The 16,338-nt window shown below is 40.9% G+C and overlaps 1 long non-coding RNA gene across 1 annotated transcript; it reads left to right on the top strand.

Moving 5' to 3' along the window:
- The first annotated feature begins 4,061 nt into the window (after nt 1–4,061).
- LOC120443303 lies at nt 4,062–9,539 on the top strand. The gene is made up of 3 exons (XR_005615330.1): nt 4,062–4,171; nt 9,338–9,393; nt 9,483–9,539. It is a non-coding gene; the product is annotated as an uncharacterized LOC120443303 (long non-coding RNA).
- Nucleotides 9,540–16,338: the final 6,799 nt, after the last annotated feature.

Here is a 16,338-nt window from a genome sequence, read left to right on the forward strand (position 1 = left end):
CTAGGCAACATCATTAGAAGACATAGCATAAATTTTCACTGCTATGCAGATGACACACAGCTCTATCTATCCATGAAGCCAGGTAACACACACCAATTAGTTAAACTGCAGGAATGTCTTAAAGACATAAAGACCTGGATGGCCGCTAACTTTCTGCTTCTTAATTCAGATAAAACTGAGGTTATTGTACTCGGCCCTGAAAATCTTAGAAATATGGTATCTAAGCAGATTCTTACTCTGGATGGCATTACCTTGGCCTCCAGTAACACTGTGAGAAACCTTGAGTCATTTTTGACCAGGACATGTCCTTCAACGCACATATTAAACAAATATGTAAGACTGCTTTCTTCCATTTATGCAACATCTCTAAAATTAGAAATATCCTGTCTCAGAGTGATGCTGAAAAACTAGTTCATGCATTTATTACTTCCAGGCTGGACTACTGTAATTCACTATTATCAGGATGTCCTAAAACTCGCTGAAAAGCCTTCAGCTAATCCAAAATGCTGCAGCAAGAGTACTGACAGGGACTAGAAAGAGAGAGCATATTTCTCCTGTTTTAGCTTCCTTCATTGGCTTCCTGTTAAATCCAGAATTGAATTCAAAATCCTGCTCCTCACATACAAGGTCTTAAATAATCAGGCCCCATCTTATCTTAATGACCTTGTAGTACCATATCACCCTATTAGAGCACTTCGCTCTTGCACTGCAGGCCTACTTGTTGTTCCTAGAGTATTTAAAAGTAGAATGGGAGGCAGAGCCTTCAGTTTTCAGGCCCCTCTTCTGTGGAACCAACTTCCAGTTTGGATTCGGGAGACAGACACTATCTCTACTTTCAAGATTAGGCTTAAAACTTTCCTTTTGCTAAAGCATATAGTTAGGGCTGGACCAGGTGACCCTGAATCCTCCCTTAGTTATGCTGCAATAGACGTAGGCTGCCGGGGATTCCCATGATGCATTGAGTTTTTCCTTCCAGTCACCTTTCTCACTCACTATGTGCTAATAGACCTCTCTGCATCGAATCATATCTGTTATTAATCTCTGTCTCTCTTCCACAGCATGTCTTTCATCCTGTTTTCCTTCTTTCACCCCAACCGGTCGCAGCAGATGGCCGCCCCTCCCTGAGCCTGGTTCTGCCGGAGGTTTCTTCCTGTTAAAGGGAGTTTTTCCTTCCCACTGTCGCCAAAGTGCTTGCTCATAGGGGGGTCATATGATTGTTGGGTTTTCTCTGTATTTATTATTGTGCTATCTACTGTACAATATAAAGCGCCTTGAGGCGACTTTTGTTGTGATTTGGCGCTATATAAATAAAATTGAATTGAATTGAATTGAATTGAATGGCGGCACGTGGAGTTTCAATCACTCGCCAAAAAGCAGTAATCTGCTATCACTCAAAAACACAATGTCCAATCTCTCCCAAAGGTCGCAGGCGTGATGAGACTCGAGCTCGGAAATGTTAGTTATGCCATTTGTCAGTAATGGTTAGAGCGCCACCTAGTGGGATGACTATAATAATGGTTGAATTAGATGAAATGTTAGCTGGTGGTTAAATGCACGAATTCCATCAATGTGACATCAGATCGGACGCGCTGGTTGTAGGAGTTGGGCATGGCTCGACGCGCCGGGGGTGCGAGGGCCCTCATAACGCTGCTTGCAGCTTTAATTTTGATTGGTCTACTGTTACCAGGCAAAATGTTTTTGGCCGCATGAAAAGAAATATGCATTAGCCGCACGTCAGTATAAGCCGCAGTGTTCACAGTGTGGGAAAAATGTAGGCCGCTTATGACCCGAAAACTACGGTATACATAAATTAGAAAATGTTCTTACTCATATCTTAGTGACAGAAGCTCTTTTTAACACGATTATTTCTGAAATTATCTTGTTAATTTAGGAAAATAGAGAACACATAAGTTTTGTTCTCAAACAAACGATTAGCATTTCTGAGAGCATTTTTTGAGAAACTGAGGCTACGTCCACATGTACACGGCTATTTTTGAAAACGCAGCTTTGTCTATGCATTTGGGCCTTTTGTCCACACGTAAACAGCATATTTAGTTACTCAAAGGTGAGATCTTTAAAAACTACGTTTTTGTGTTTAGCAGTAGACGAGGAAAACTGAGATTTACTCAGGCAATGTCAAAAGTGTGCGCCGTTTTTGACGTCACGCTATTGTTTACATGAGATCAGTTTCTACAATGGCGGATATCGACAAAATACTGTTGCTGTTAATCTTAGTATCTGCAGTTTTTACACACTTACATATATACACACAGTTACTGTGCCTCCATTTAGAAAGACAGGCGTCAGAGTGAGCATCTACATTCAACACAGAAGTTCTCACAACCCAAATCCTGAAGTCGGTTTGGAATAAATGTAATTTAAAACAATTACAATTATGTATGCTATATGCATTTTGCCCATTCCAAAGTTGTGAGTCTATACCAGCCAAAAATGCTGTCTTTAGTTATTAACATTTAAAATGATGAAGGCACTTGAAAGTAACACAAAATTAGCTGCTTTTCCAGAAAAAGACAAAAACTTTTCAGAAGTACGTAAGGTTTTGTGAGGTTTTCCTCCCAGGCTTCTAGACTTCTGATTGGCCAGCATTTCTACACGGATAGGATTTGGCATGTTCCTGACAGCGTTTGACTTTGTTTTTAGCATTTACATGTGGACGGAGATATTTTTTCAAAGCTGCACATGTGGACGGGATTTATTTATTTTTTAAAAGAAAAAGGAAAATTTCCATTTTCAAAAATACCCGTGTACGTGTGGACGTAGCCTAAAGTTATCACAAAAATTCGCTGAATATTCTGAGTTGAGGTTTTGTGTTCCTTGTAGTCAAAATGAATGGAAGAGGAGATGGATCAGAAAATAACCGTAATGGTAAGCACATGTACTCATTCTTGAAATTGATAAAAAAAACAGATTTTCAGCAGATATTTATGAATGCTAATTAAAAGATAAAATGATCTTGCAGGCCGACAGGTTAACCCAGAAATGTTTCCAAGTGGAGATCAGGAACCAGCTTATGAACCTATTGCTGGACTCTGGGGTTTACTGAACAATCTTTATCTCTCTATGATATCATTTTTTGGAGGCTGAATGAGCTGTTAGATAAAAATGGAGGGAGGATATGATGATGACTTTGACATTGACTTTGACAATGTCAATGACAACAATGTAAACATTCACAATATTGATGTGAGAGACAATAATGCCAATGTTGACAACAATGATCATAATGTTGCTGTTGTTGTTGTTGGCATTGAAAGTGATGATTCTGATGAGGCATTTGAAGACTGTGTGGATGTTCACCAGTACATCCCAGAGGAGGATCCTCAGCCAGCTGTATCCAGGAGGAGGTCTAGAGAGATGGATGAAGAAGATGTGGAACCAAACAAAAGATTCAGATGGAGCGAGGAGTTTTCTGATGATGACTCTGACTTCATCTCTGCTTGTGACACTGATAGCGAGGGCTGTCCTCATGTTGGTAATATTGCTGATGAGGACATCAATCAGCAGGTAACAGAAGAAGAACCGCTGCCTGGTAGATCCACGAAAAGGTCCAGAAAGGAAGATGAAGATGAAGAAGAGCGTAATAGCAAAAAATCCAGGCTTGCAAACTCTGATTCGGGGACTAGCTCAACTGTCTTTTCCTCATCTTTTCCTTTTTTTGATATAAGAATTCCAGGATCCAGAATTCAAAAATGTGTAAATAAGAAAATATTTAAATGGATTTTTTCTAAGTAACACAGTCAAACCTCTAAGATATCACTAGAAGGCTTCAGATCTCTTTCACCTGTGCTGAACAGGTGAATGGAAATAATTTTGCCATCTTTTGTCTGCAATAGGGAGGACAAGCCAGGGCCTCGGGGTCTGTTCCACTTATTGTGTATGAGCTGATACATCAGGGCAACATGGGTGTTCCCCTTCCCAGAGGTTTAAGATGTCAAGGCAGTGGACAGTATGATGCGTTGGGCTATTGTACCCAGAGGGGTGGGGAAATCCAGGTAGAGTTGGAGGAGAAGAAAGCGAGAGAAGCTGCTCGAGAAATAAAGTTCAACCCTGTGAGGAAAGAGCAGAGAAAGAGAGGGATCTGGAGGTGGCAAGCCCACACTCTCTACCCCATTTCAGACTTAAACAGGACCAGTGGACTCAGAAATATGAGGTGAGGAAGGATCTACTTTATTCTGCTCTTATTTTATTCTTTTGTTGGGGGCAAGGCACTGTCATGAGTTACCCAGCCTCACGTGTAAAGGTAATGTAAAATAATCATTATTGCGTTTCACTAATGCACTGATATTTTTTATTGAAAATTAACGTCAGCTTGAATATAAATAAAGTACGAAAGCTTCACTGGACTGTTACATGGGTCAGTTTGTGACATACTTTGGCCAATGCAAATGTACGTTAACTGTCGCTCTAAAACCTTTTACAAAACCTGCTTTTAGCATGAATTAAATTCATAAATATACTTTGCATAATTTTTACAATCTGGGAGCAAATAAAGTTTAAAAAATACAATGTGGTTTTTATAGAGGTGGGAAGTACAAATTCTACATTACTGTACTTAACTATGTGCTTTACCTGAGTATTTATCTTTAGGTAATTTTACTTTTACTTCCTACACTTCAGCTTAAATATCTTTACTTTCTGTGTGCATTTTTTCACCTCTGGCTTTTACAGAGGCTTATATGTTGCACTGTTTCTGAGAAGGCTGTCACTTATTTTGATCTTTTTTCCTTTTTCTTTTTGCAGCTAAACAAAGAAGATATATGTTCACAAGCCTGTCTCTTTTACTTTGGGCTGTGCAGGGAATATCTGTTTCCATGTTTAGAGTCTTTGTGCTATGCTAAGCTAATCAAGTACAGCTTGACATGAGACTAGTACTTTTTTTAAATGGTCCAACCTTTTCCACTCACAGAAAGTGTAGAGTTAGAGTAAGGAACAGCAGACCAATTAAAAAATCAGAGTACACAAAGTTTTAGCAAGACTAAGAGCATTCGTGGCAATGGACTTCTTATTTGTCATTTGCTAAAGCAGGACTCCCTCAAAGCAGATTAATATGATTTACACTAGGCGTGCCCATATTGATGTAACTGGAGTCAGCCTCAGTACTGACTGTCCATCCAGAACCTTCTCCTGAGACACAGACAATAGTGTTGCATGCCCTGGAGACAGTATTAACATTTAGATGGTAATTTGAGCAGAAGAAACAGGGGATTGTTGGTATTATTCTCATAATTTAGCTCAACTGTACTCTGAGTCATTTCCCATAAAAATGGTTTGGTGGCTGGAAAACTACATGACATTATGCCAAAAAGATTTCAAACCGAACCCCTCACCTCAAAACTAACTCACAGTTGAAACTCTGAGTTTAATTTATCATCTATAGTTATATATGTAAAAGGAGCCAATACTCGTGTTTCCCGTGATAGGTGTTCATATTAAAAAGGTCAAAGTTTCAAATACTGAAAACCTGAGCAAGTGTATTCAGCTGTGTAAAAACTATAACTTTAATCTCTGCCAAACCGATTTACTCAGGAACAAATAAAATACTAAAAAAAGCCAAACAATAACATATTTAAGTTATCTTAGGCTACGTTCACACTGCAGGTCTTAATGCTCAATTCCGATTTTTTGATCAAATCCGATTTTTTTGTCTGCTTGTTCACACTACAAATAAAATGTGACAGCAAACGCGCTCTAGTGTGAACGCTCAAAGCGGCCCGCATGCGCAAAAGAAGACGTCACACACAACGCGCTCTGTTTAGACCCAGACCAAACAGTATTGTTTGACTGATGGCCCTTAATATAAAGACTTGTTTCGGACTTTACGTTTCCCAAGTTTGCTTTAAGTTGTAAAGTTATTTTGTTATTTACATATGGCCTAATAATTATCCTTATTGCTGTTTTAGAGGATCGGTGCTTCAAAGGATAGTTGCAGATTTCTGTCAGAATCTGCAGATTATACAGTACAAATAAAATGTTCACGTTTCTCCAACGTTGTCTTCCCAACAGTTTCACTAACATCTACACTGGATGGCCAGGAAGCGTTCACGATGTCTTCTTGGGCGCTGACAATTGGCGTCTGTCTTGTGTCAGTGACGTAAAAGACGGATTTAGTGCGACATGACCGTTCAAACAGCAGTCGCTTTCTAAAACATCAGATATGTAACGGAATCAGTACCACATACGAAAGTGACCCAGATCGGATTTGAAAATATCGGATTTGTGCTGTTCACACTGTCATACCATGATCGGACATGGGTCGCATAGGGTCAAAAAAGTCGGATTTGATGCGCTTTCGCCTGCAGTGTGAACGCAGCCTAAGTGACTTATATATCATGTTTAACCTGAGTAGCGACAGACGGCGGTGGGTTTGAAAACGATTTGCCGGGCTCTAGTGAGCCTTGAATCCCGGCTAGCTATCGAGCTGGTGGGTAACAGATGTCTCCTAAAACGTCGGAGCGCTTTTGAAAACTCAGGAGATATTTGAAGTTTACACAGCTACATTCTCGCCTGAAAATATGTTAAACATTTATTTTGTGACCCAGAAAGAATAATAAGAGCAATATTAAAACTAACTAGCTGCCGCCATTGTTGGAAACTGAGCAGGGCTGCGCTATGAATTCTGGGATAGGTTGGGCCACAAAGTATACACCTGAGCCATCCTTCAAATCTGGGGAAACAAAGGCCGCATTTGTCGGCCGCATTTGTTGGAGTCTTCGAATTTGGACAGTCTTCGTCGTGTCGCTGTAACGTAACCGGCCTACAAATGCGGACACAGGAGGATGCGTTTCCTGAATTTGGACTATACGACTATACGAGCTGAGCACTAACTGTATTTCTAGATTAACGATCCCGCGCCGAGTAGAGCTCCTTGATTAGGCAGATCAGGAACAGGTGAGTGATGATCACTGGTGTGGCTGGCTCCAAGGCAGGGACTCTCCAGGCCTGGTGGGGCAGCAAAACTGACATAACAACACACAGGGAAACAAGGAACCAGGAGCAGATCACACCACAACCATAAATGATTAAGAAAAACGAATAAAACTCATAATATTCATTAAACTCAAAAATAACACATGATCCCCGGGTCACAGACCCAGGCCCATGACAGGTTCCATAGAAGAGGGGCCTGAAAACTGAAGGCTCTCCCTCCCATTCTACTTTTAAATACTTTAGGAACAACAAGTAAGCCTGCAGTGTGAGAGCGAAGTGCTCTAATAGGGTGATATGGTACTACAAGGTCATTAAGATAAGATGGGGCCTGATTATTTAAGACCTTGTATGTGAGGAGCAGGATTTTGAATTCAATTCTGGATTTAACAGGAAGCCAATGAAGGGAAGCCAAAACAGGAGAAATATGCTCTCTCTTTCCAGTCCCTGTCAGGACTCTTGCTGCAGCATTTTGGATTAACTGAAGACTTTTCAGGGAGTTTTTAGGACTTCCTGATAATAATGAATTACAGTAGTCCAGCCTAGAAGTAATAAATATGATCTGCACCAAGGCTAATTAAGGAGGTTTTTTAGACCTCAACCAATCAGCAAATAATACCGGCTGACATTATTGCCTGCTAGTGTTAGCTATTTGCCATTTTATCGGTGTTGCAATTTATCAAAGTTACAAAATGTTTTTAAAGTAAAGAGATGAGAAAAACACCTTTTAACTATGGGTTGCACAGTCTTGATCACCTTTTTTTGAATAATGGAGACATTTTAACTCATCCAGCAGCCTCCCCCAGTTTAATGCAACTTAAGGAGAGTTCCAGGTATTTAGCCTGTAATGAGGTTGTCCTCTCAACTCACGTTAATATGGCATTTTCAAATGCTCAAGACATAAAGACACGGGAATATTGATTTTACTATGTAATGCATGTAACATGCATTACAACAAAACAAAAAACAGCAGACTTCCTTTACTTGACTACTACATAGTCGTTTACTTGACTATGTAAAATCAATATTCCGTTGTGAAAACCAGTGTTTGGAATTCCACAAATACAACTACCCAGCTGCTGATCCGAGCAATCGGTGATAAGTGCAAGTGAGTAGATTAAAAAAACCCATATAACAAAGGTTATAAAAACCAGTTTTAATTTTGTGTGTCCAAATAAATTTTAAAAAGTTGTCTCATATATTGGAATATAGTACTTTTAAATACCCAAATACTGGTATCCAAAATCCATTAAAATCCTATAGCTGTCAGCTGTAATTACTTTTAACTTTTAATCATGCAAAGCAAGTAGAAAATATGGCACTGGAATGGTGAACTGTGTTTCTTTTAGTTTACAACACAAAGAGGATGAACAGAACCTAAAACAAAACCAAAAAAACAAATGAATAAATAATAAAAGTGCTTCACTTTTTTCGTTTTGTAAATCTGGATTATCAGAGCAGAGCATTATAATTACCTTAATTTGTTATTACTTCTCTGAAGTCGACAAAAAACTGAAAATTTTGTCATCATAATGCCAAAAATTATAACGTCATCAACAGAAATGATTTTTGCTTTTGAATCTTTAATACCATCACCCAGTTTGTGCAGCACATGACATTTTTTCAGAAGCCAAATAACTGCCAGATCTTACAAGTCCACAAAATCTATTTCTCATTTTCTGACAAAAGACAAATTAATCACACAAAGACCCTTAATCAGGTTTGGGGCGTTTATTTTTTAGGTGGAAGAAAACATTTGCTTTAAATATAAAACTCAATGTCTTCATTTATGGTAAAACCAGGTTGGAATATTTAGGCATGCTATGTCTTAGAAAGTGATACGATTACTTTGACACTCTAGGACATCTAATTTTATGGTATGATGTAGCCATAGTATATTTTTAGGAACTCAACAGAAACATGTTTTTTCTTATTGTAAACGACAGTCCTACTTAGATGGTGAGTCAAGATAACCCTGTAGGTTTATTTGTGTTAAATCGACCATAACAATGATGAGTGATGAAAGTAGGCCTGTAAGTAGAGTGAAAAAGGTAACACATACTCTCTGGTTACAAAAGCCTAGTTACACACCAAAGCTTGACAAACAAACCTGGATGACATTTCATCTCACTCTACATAAGGTAGAAACTGAGGCCACTTGGGTATAACATGGGTGTTTATCTGTACTTAGAGAGCTATAAAAAGTCTAAGTTGGATGAAATTCCTCTCTCCTTACCTTTGTATACCTTTGTATGAACTCTTTTCTTGTTTATCCATTGTCCAAGAAGAGTACAGAATGCCTACAATGTTTCTAGAAAAAGTATATTGTTGCATATGCTACTGTAAATAGTTATGGGCAGTTCCTATAATTTTCTTTTCTTTGCCTTCACAGGTTTTCACTTCTGTGGCTGTTCAGTCTATTTGCAGTGCTGGATTACTGCAGTGCAGGTATCAGACTTCTGCGTAATACTTTCAGGTGACACATGATCAGGTTCATCTTCTTTCAAGCTCATTTCTTGTCTTTATGTTCTTTTCAGCTGATCTGAAGGACTGTGAGGAAGCGGGCAGCAAATGTAACCCCAACGCTGACTGTATAAGGATCAGTAACACCTTTACCTGTGCGTGTAGAATGGGTTACCAGGGCGATGGTCTGACGTGCAGCGATATTGACGAATGTGGCAGTGGCCTGAACAAGTGCCACAAACAGGCAGACTGCACCAATACCTTAGGCAGCTATAACTGTGTCTGCCGCAGTGGATACACTGGAGATGGTACAAACTGCCAGGACATAGATGAGTGTCAAAGAAACAATGGGGGTTGCCATGAATATGCTCTCTGTAGTAATTTTGAGGGTGGACGAAAGTGCCAGTGTAAAAGTGGCTTCAGTGGTAACGGCTTTCAGTGTACTGATATTAATGAATGCACAACACCGAATATTTGCCATTGGAACGCCACCTGCACCAACACCCCAGGGTCTCACGTCTGTACCTGTAATCCTGGCTATAAGGGCAACGGAAAGTACCTGTGTCTCGATATAGATGAATGCTCAGAGACTCCAAACGTGTGTCTTTCTGGAGTTGGCTACAGAGGTTGTACAAATCTCCCTGGATCCTACAGTTGCGTATGCAGCACTGGCTTTGAAAATAATGGAAAGAATTGTGTGGACATCGATGAATGTGCCGCCAACACCTGCAGCCGTTTTGCAGATTGTGAAAACAGCATAGGGTCATACATGTGTACTTGCAAAAGTGGCTTTGCTGGGAATGGGCTGACGTGTGTAGACATAAACGAATGCAATGGAAACAATGAATGTGACCCCAGGGCGGTGTGCATCAACAGGATGGGCAGTTATGAGTGCTCTTGTCCAGCTGGTTTTGTTGGAAACGGAAGACAGTGTAACGACATAAATGAGTGTGAAAGAGCTAACATCTGTCCTTCTACCACTACCTGTGTGAACACCGGTGGCTCGTACTACTGTGACTGTGGCCGCGGCTTTATCTTCAATAACTCCCAGTGCATTGACGTGGATGAGTGCGTGCCCGGCCGCTGCAGCCCCTACGCAACCTGCACCAATTCACCTGGGTCCTTCTCATGTCAGTGCATGGAGGGATACAGGGGGAACGGTTTTACCTGTGAGGATGTGGATGAATGCTCGCAGGCTAAGCAGTGCCACACCAGTGCTCTTTGCATTAACCTTCCAGGCTCCTACAACTGTACTTGTCAGGTGGGTTATTCTGGAGATGGGATAAAGCAGTGCAGGGATATAAATGAGTGTGTGGTGGATAACGGAGGTTGCAGAAACAAAGCTACATGTGTCAACAATCAGGGTTCCTTTTCATGCCTGTGTCAGCCTGGCTACGTCTTGATTAACCGTACTCTTTGCCAGGATATAAATGAGTGCAAGGAATTGAACAATCCCTGTGGTGTGAATGAAGAGTGCAATAACACCGATGGGGCTTACCAGTGCCCATGCCGGGTTGGGTACTACCGCCCTGGTAGCAACATGAATTGCATCGATATTGATGAGTGTAAAGACAACCCATGTCATCTCCATGCTGCGTGTATCAACACGCAAGGCTCATACACCTGCACCTGCAAGAGTGGCTTTGTAGCAAACGGCACTCAATGCGTGGATGCAGACGAGTGTTCTCAGAAGGATATATGCCACGCACGAGCAAACTGCACTAACCTAATAGGGAACTTCTTATGCACTTGTCAGGAGGGTTTCAGAGGCGATGGCTTCTTCTGTCAGGACGTGGACGAATGCTCCATCACTAATACAACCTGCCCCGCTTTCTCCACATGTATCAACTCGGCCGGTTCTCACGTCTGCTCATGTTTGAATGGTACAGTGGCCTTTAATAACACTTGTGTGCCACCCAGCCCACTGTGTGACCCTGCGTGCCACAGTCGTGGCCTGTGCCACCGTTCACCAACTGGATACCAGTGTGTCTGTGACTTGGGCTACACGGGTAATGGACTGACTTGCTCCGACATAGATGAGTGCCAGAGGGAAAATGTTTGTCCTCAAAATGAAATGGAGTGTAAAAATATCCCAGGATCATTTTCCTGCATCTGCAAACAGGGCTACACTCTCAATGGAACTCAGTGTGTCGGTAAAACAAACTTTTCATATGTCTCACAATTACTCTGTCATGTGCACTTTATTACACAGTTAAACAAACAATATTCTCAATAATATAATTGTGTATCTCTCATATACTGTTTGATTGGGCTTTTTATTCAAACTGTTTAAGACACCAGGCTTAATACTGATTAAGAAACCACCCCACTCTTCCTGGATCCAGAATAATGAGTTACTTCATTTATAGTATTTATTTCCTAATATTTGTTTTAACCTCCTAGGACCTGGCGTCCACATATGTGGACATCACATTTAGGGTTGTCTAGACTTAAATACTAAATTTTGCTCTACAAGGGCCTGATATCCACTTACGAGGACGTTGTACTGCCTCTCTTTTATCGAAATTTAAAGCGAACGTCCTCACATGTGGATCTCATTTTTCTCAGAAAGAAAAATCAGGTTAAAAAAAATCACGTAATTCTTTGTTTTTACATTCATCAGGTCCCAATCAGCCCAAATAGCAAAGAGAAATTAAAAATGCACGCCATGAAAGAGTTCAGGTCTTAGGAGGTTAAACTATATGTATTTTATCTCACTTCTAGATTAAAGTTTGCTTATAAAAAAATTTGAATCTATATTATTTTCCTTTTTTTCTACCCTACCTTACACCTCATTTCCTGTTACCTTTGTAGATGTGAACGAATGTGAGACAGGGCAACAGGATTGCAGTGAGTTTGCTAAGTGTGTCAACACAGTGGGCAGCCATTCCTGTTTCTGTCTCAGCGGTTTTATGGGTGATGGAAAAAACTGCTCTGGTAAGTAATAAATCCTCATTTAAACTTCAGTTGGAATATTTGGTTCTTTTGCACCAATCAGTGGACTTTCTTTGGAGCTTTGTTTTTAGCACCATTCGGAGCTGTTTCGTTGACACTGTCCCATTTTGGATAAATTATAGACTTTGATGAGTGCCAAGGCCAAAATGAAGGATGCCACCCAGCTGCCAGCTGCAGTAACACACCTGGATCATTCTCCTGTGTCTGCCCACCTGGCATGGAGGGAAATGGCTTTGACTGTCACGATGTGAACGAATGCGAGGAGAATAGTACCCTGCCACACAACTGCAGTGCCCTGGCTTTATGCCTCAATGCCGACGGGTCCTACCGCTGCCAGTGCAAGCATGGATACCAGGGTGATGGCTTTGTGTGTGATGATGTGGATGAATGTCAGCTGGCCACAGCCTGTAGCAGGAACATGACGTGTAACAACATTCCCGGATCGTACACCTGTTCATGTATCTTGGGACGGGAATACAACAAGGGCACATGCGTGAATGAAACAACCTGCCTGAACGCTAGTGCCAACTGCCACCCACTCGCCAAATGCCTCCCACATGAGGGTTCCTTCTACTGTCAGTGTACAGATGGTTATGAAGGAACAGGAACTGACTGTTGGGATGTGGATGAATGTGACAAATTACAACATCAAATCTGCCCTGCCTTCTCCTACTGTGTCAACACAAATGGTTCCTTCACCTGCACGTGTTGGAGTGGTTTTCAAGACAATGGAACCCACTGTCTGGATATAGATGAATGTGCGATGGGTGACTTCCCTTGCCCTGACAACAGTACCTGTACTAACTTCGAAGGGAGCTACAAGTGTACCTGTGACCCCGGTTTCACAAGGAATGGCACTCTATGTGTGGACATAGACGAGTGCTCCCTTGGCCTTACCCGGTGCCCTAACTTTTCCAACTGCTTAAACACAGTTGGATCTTCCTTTTGTAAATGCTGGGAAGGTTACCAAGGAAATAGCACGGTCTGCGAGGAGATCAATGAATGCCTAGATAACATTACCTGTCCCGAACATAGTAGGTGTATCAACACCAACGGCAGTTACCTGTGTCCTTGTGACAGAGGATTTTCTAGCATTGATAACTTGTGTGTGGACATTGATGAATGTAGTAACAAAGAACTAGGGGAGCTTTGCACCAATGGAACGTGTGTCAATGCTATTGGCTCATATTACTGTGAATGTGTCGAAGGATTCTGGAGTAACAATACGGAATGTGTAGATGTGGATGAGTGCTCAAACTCTTCAGTGTGCCAGCCCCATTCCAAATGCGTCAACAGCCATGGGTCTTATGACTGCCCCTGTAATGAAGGGTTCATACTGAATGGTACTGAGTGTCAGGACGTGGATGAGTGTCAGGAACCAGAAAACAGCCAGTGTCCTGAGCACTCATTTTGTAACAACACCATAGGGTCCTTCTTCTGTCAGTGCTCTCCGGGGTACAAACCCATTAGCTCAGGCTGTGAGGATATAGATGAATGCAAAGACACCAACGCCTGCCGCTTTGACCAAGTTTGCAAAAACCTGCCTGGATCGTACAACTGCTCTTGTCCATTGGGATATCATGAAGAGAAGCTGGCATGTGCTGACACCGATGAATGCAAGGAGTCACCTTGTCACCCAGTGGCACGTTGCTTGAACACACCCGGATCCTTTTCATGCCACTGCCCAACAGGTTTCAATGGGAATGGCTCCTGGTGCAGAGATGTGGATGAATGCGCTGTCTTGAGGAAACCATGCCACCCTCTTGCTCACTGTCACAACACCCCAGGCTTATTTGTTTGTATATGTATGCCAGGGTTTATGAGTTTGGGGCCACTGTGTGTGGATATTAATGAATGCAATGTCATGAATGGGGATTGTCACTCTGCTGCCACATGTATCAACAATGTAGGAGGTTTTAAATGCTCGTGCAATCAGGGCTGGAAGCCCACCAATGATAACGGTCATGGAAAAGAAGGATGTGCAGACTTGAATGAGTGTGTGTCACTCCATCCATGTCCTAGGGAATCATCCTGTATTAACCTACCAGGGTCTCATACCTGCTCCTGTCTGAGAAACAGCACATTATGCAGAAGGATAGCTCTGACGGGTTGGCTATGTCTTAGTTAATCACCTTAATAATTATAAACCAGTGTTTGTGTTTGGAATGTAAATATTATCTTATTTTATGCTCTCAAAACTTTCTTTTGGTCAAATTGTGCATTTTTGATGTTGAGCAAAACAAGGTTTTCACAGTCCTACAAGCATCTATTAGCAAGTCCTTCTGGCAAGCTAAATTTGCAAATTCTATTTGAAACAACATTATCACTTCAAAAACAATCTGCAAATAATGCTAAGCTTCTTGAAATTAATTTGAAGGGTATTCATGTAACTTAATTGAAATATATTGTGTAACTTATAAGGCGTTTGTTAGTATACCTGCGTTGCCTTACTGATTAAGCTAACTTTGCTGCAAAATGAGAAAACAAAACGAAAACAAAAAACAAAGAAATAAGAAAACCTTATCTTTACGTACACGTTTTCAGTCGATGGTTGTGGATCTTCCTTATATTACCACTAAGGATGGTTAAATATTAGTGCTGTCAACGTTAATCTCGTTAAAATGATGTTAACGCCATAACGTGGCAAATTAATGTGGCAAATCTCCGTTAGGAAGTTAGCGGTGTTAGCGCCTTGTTAACGAGCTTGCCCACGAGCGGCAGATTTCGCTAACGGAGATTTGCGGTTATGGCATTAATGTCATTTTAACGAGATTAACGCTGACAGCACGACTAAATATATTTATCTAACCCAGTGTAGCTTAGGCTGCTAGCTGAACGTAGTGTTTTCAGTGGTAGAAACATTTCGTCACTCATCCAAGTGACTTCTTCAGTCCTCAATGGAGACTTGGATGAGTGACAAACACTACATTCAGATTAAAAAATATCAACTTTCTGCGATTGCCTTACCTGGATGACTGAGTATGCATCAAGAAAGTTTTCAGCATGTCATATTAGCAAAAAGGACAATAGTCTAGCTCACAGCATGTTGTGGTAGCAGTAAAGCTCAGTTGGATTGCTGTTAATGACACATAAACTAATTGCACATGTTTTTAGCAAACTGATGTGTTTAGTTGATGATTGTCTGTTGAAATACAGTTCACATTAATTTGTAACTTATTAATTTTCTGTTATTCCCCCCACAGAGGGCAATCTGTTTCCCTATGGAGATGATGTCGGGGATAATGTAGTAAACATAGACACAGAAGATGGAAATTCTCCATATATCACACCACCAATGGGCTTCCCCTTCATGGGGAAATTGTACGACAGGATTTATGTGAGTTCTTACTACACTTCTCTACAAATACTAGAACAAAAGTGCCCAATTTATTATAATGTTGTAAAATGTTCCTTTAAAGTTGCAGCAACTATTGAGAAATGTTTAAATTGTGATGCAAATGCAGTAATATAATAGAAAAAACACATTTCAGAAATGAGAATGACATTTTCTGACTTATACATTTGTTGAATTATGCATACACATAATGCACTGATTGCAGCAGGGTATTAGCCACAAAATATGCAAATAATGTAGATTTTACTTAAAGGTTTACAGCAGGAGTTCATGCACTCAGCTCTCTATAATAAAGTAAATATACTGAGGATGGCATGTTAATATACAGTAAAATTAGCCATAAATATCGAGTTTCATAGGAGAAGATTGGTATTTTAATGTGTGTCTGATATTGTCTCTCCGTTTTGTTTTCTTAGTTTTCTGATAATGGGCTTGTCCAGTTTCAATCTGTTGTTGAGAATGAGCAGTATCTCCTCCCGTCTCCTTTCGCCAGTGGTTTCCCTGACGACATGAACTTGACTTTGTTAGCTGTGTTCTGGGATGATGCAGATCTCACCCAAGGGAAAGGACGGCTCCTCTATCAGGTTGAATGCCATCAGATGTCATTGTTGAGCTATAGG

The sequence above is a fragment of the Oreochromis aureus genome, linkage group 13, assembly GCF_013358895.1.
Source record: "Oreochromis aureus strain Israel breed Guangdong linkage group 13, ZZ_aureus, whole genome shotgun sequence".
In the NCBI taxonomy this organism is placed as follows: Eukaryota; Metazoa; Chordata; class Actinopteri; order Cichliformes; family Cichlidae; genus Oreochromis; species Oreochromis aureus.